Below are 3,722 nucleotides of genomic sequence, written 5' to 3'. Positions count from 1 at the left end.
CCTTGAGGTTCGCCGATGACATTGTAATTCTGTCAGAGACGGCAAAGGACTTGGAAGAGCAGTTGAACGGAATGGACAGTGTCTTGAAAGGAGGATATAAGATGAACATTAACAAAAGCAAAACGAGGATAATGGAATGTAGTCAAATTAAATCGGGTGATGCTGAGGGAATTAGATTAGGAAATGAGACACTTAAAGTAGTAAAGGAGTTTTGCTATTTAGGAAGTAAAATAACTGATGATGGTCGAAGTAGAGAGGATATAAAATGTAGACTGGCAATGGCAAGGAAAGCGTTTCTGAAGAAGAGAAATTTGTTAACATCGAATATAGATTTATGTATCAGGAAGTCGTTTCTGAAAGTATTTGTTTGGAGTGTAGCCATGTATGGAAGTGAAACATGGACGATAACTAGTTTGGACAAGAAGAGAATAGAAGCTTTCGAAATGTGGTGCTACAGAAGAATACTGAAGATAAGGTGGATAGATCACGTAACTAATGAGGAGGTATTGAATAGGATTGGGGAGAAGTTTGTGGCACAGCTTGACTAGAAGAAGGGATCGGTTGGTAGGACATGTTTTGAGGCATCAAGGGATCACAAATTTAGCCTTGGAGGGCAGCGTGGAGGGTAAAAATCGTAGAGGGAGACCGAGAGATGAGTACACTAAGCAGATTCAGAAGGATGTAGGTTGCAGTAGGTACTGGGGGATGAAGCAGCTTGCACAGGATAGAGCAGCATGGAGAGCTGCATCAAACCAGTCTCAGGACTGAAGACAACAACAACAACAACAACTCTAGTCAAAAACAAAAATTTACACATGCGCAAAAATTACGCCTCTAAAACGTAAACAAAAGTAGCGACTACCTTTTCGATGTAAATACGATCAGGAAACTAAGCTTTCGATAGATAGAGTAGAAGTCTAAAATATAATGTTAACTAAATTAGCTCTTACTTCAATATCAGTCACTTAGTGAGAGCTTCGTTATGATACATACTGACCGGGGATTGCAGATGGTGAAAGGGAAACCACAAAACATGGTACCATTCAAGGTGTATCCCATCAACTATAAACCGTTTAAAAGACCTACTTGACGTTATTGATGACTTGGAAAGTTTCACCAGAAAGAACGATAATAGTTGATAACAAACCACTTGCTATTCATAACCAATTAATTGGAAACATGGTAAATTTTTTTGAAGGAACTGAAAGTAGCAAAATTATTTTCTTATGTTAGAAGGTGAATTTAATGTGTGTCCAAAGGAAGCAATACAGATACTCGCTAGATTGTATTATGTTTTGTAGTATCTTATTTTCAATATCACCACACTTACGAGTTTATAAGAAGTACACACTGTCTTCTGCTACCCTATACTAATACACTCCATAAGATTTTTCCACATTCGGAACACACCCAGCAGGTGAGCAGATTCTGTTGCATAAAAAACAAGATCCAGATCTATTGTGAATCAGATAATGTTGTTTCACTAATACTCGACACATTCACTTGAAACTTTATTTGTACTACACAGGAGACAACATTTTAGAGACTGTAATCAATTCTAAAAATGTGGCAACTAATGCTGATGTTTTTATCCCTGCAGTAAGGAACATAAATAGTGAAGAACTCTTCACTCTAATTGAGAAAATACACTCCTGAAAATGGAAAAAAGAACACATTGACACCGGTGTGTCAGACCCACCATACTTGCTCCGGACACTGCGAGAGGGCTGTACAAGCAATGATCACATGCACGGCACAGCGGACACACCAGGAACCGCGGTGTTGGCCATCGAATGGCGCTAGCTGCGCAGTATTTGTGCACCGCCGCCGTCAGTGTCAGCCAGTTTGCCGTGGCATACGGAGCTCCATCGCAGTCTTTAACACTGGTAGCATGCCGCGACAGCGTGGACGTGAACCGTACGTGCAGTTGACGGACTTTGAGCGAGGGCGTATAGTGGGCATGCGGGAGGCCAGGTGGACGTACCGCCGAATTGCTCAACACGTGGGGCGTGAGGTCTCCACAGTACATCGATGTTGTCGCCAGTGGTCAGCGGAAGGTGCACGTGCCCGTCGACCTGGGACCGGACCACAGCGACTCACGGATGCACGCCAAGACCGTAGGATCCTACGCAGTGCCGTAGGGAACCGCACCGCCACTTCCCAGCAAATTAGGGACACTGTTGCTCCTGGAGTATCGGCGAGGACCATTCGCAACCGTCTCCATGAAGCTGGGCTACGGTCCCGCACACCGTTAGGCCGTCTTCCGCTCTCGCCCCAACATCGTGCAGCCCGCCTCCAATGGTGTCACGACAGGCGTGAATGGAGGGACGAATGGAGACGTGTCGTCTTCAGCGATGAGAGTCGCTTCTGCCTTGGTGCCAATGATGGTCGTATGCGTGTTTGGCGCCGTGCAGGTGAGCGCCACAATCAGGACTGCATACGACCGAGGCACACAGGGCCAACACCCGGCATCATGGTGTGGGGAGCGATCTCCTACATTGGCCGTACACCTCTGGCGATCGTCGAGGGGACACTGAATAGTGCACGGTACATCCAAACCGTCATCGAACCCATCGTTCTACCATTCCTAGACCAGCAAGGGAACTTGCTGTTCCAACAGGACAATGCACGCCCGCATGTATCCCGTGCCACCCAACGTGCTCTAGAAGATGTAAGTCAACTACCCTGGCCAGCAAGATCTCCGGATCTGTCCCCCATTGAGCATGTTTGGGACTGGATGAAGCGTCGTCTCACGCGGTCTGCACGTCCAGCACGAACGCTGGTCCAACTGAGGCGCCAGGTGGAAATGGCATGGCCATTCGTTCCACAGGAGTACATCCAGCATCTCTACGATCGTCTCGATGGGAGAATAGCAGCCTGCATTGCTGCGAAAGGTGGATATACACTGTACTAGTGCCGACATTGTGCATGCTCTGTTGCCTGTGTCTATGTGCCTGTGGTTCTGTCAGTGTGATCATGTGATGTATCTGACCCCAGGAATGTGTCAATAAAGTTTCCCCTTCCTGGGACAATGAATTCACGGTGTTCTTATTTCAATTTCCAGGAGTGTAGTTTAGATACTACATGCAATTTGTTTTAATTAGTCTGTGTTGTTAGTTACAAGAATTCAGTTAACAGATGGGCCAAATCATGCTTTGCTTCCACTCCTCAACTGTCTAATTTTTACAAACAACTCTGTGATGACTGAATACCCCTCTTCATGTTTTATGTTCTGTTCACATGTTGAAATGTGTCAGAAGCAACTAAATGACTAAGAAAGATATTGATGAAGCAATAAGACCTCTGCATTTAAGAAGCTATGTGACATAGTGTGTACACAGATGATAAAATCTGCCAACAAACTTAAAGTCTCTTTACAAAAGCAGCCTAGAGCGACAAAATGCCAATCATGTGCTTGATAGTTTCAATTAGATTGCCTATCAAGGTTTGTTAACCTTGGACGAACATTATCTTCCTGAAAGTTTTGAGAAGACTGCTAAATTCATCAAAATTAATTTTTACATGGTGGAATATATTTCTGTGTTTGCTGTCCTGGTAGAAGTACCCCTTTCAAGCATGCACTGCTAAAACCACTTTCGAGCACACCAAAAGATCAGATATTTAGAAAGATTTCTATTGTGGTTGGATATGCGCAAATGTCGTCCTGATCGCACATTTGGATTATCCAGTAACACACATTCAGTCATATCAGATACCACTCA

Source organism: Schistocerca gregaria, chromosome 11 (assembly GCF_023897955.1).
Source record: "Schistocerca gregaria isolate iqSchGreg1 chromosome 11, iqSchGreg1.2, whole genome shotgun sequence".
NCBI classification, from domain to species: Eukaryota; Metazoa; Arthropoda; class Insecta; order Orthoptera; family Acrididae; genus Schistocerca; species Schistocerca gregaria.
The sequence above is the reverse complement of the archived record's forward strand: the minus strand, read 5'-3'. Positions refer to the sequence as shown.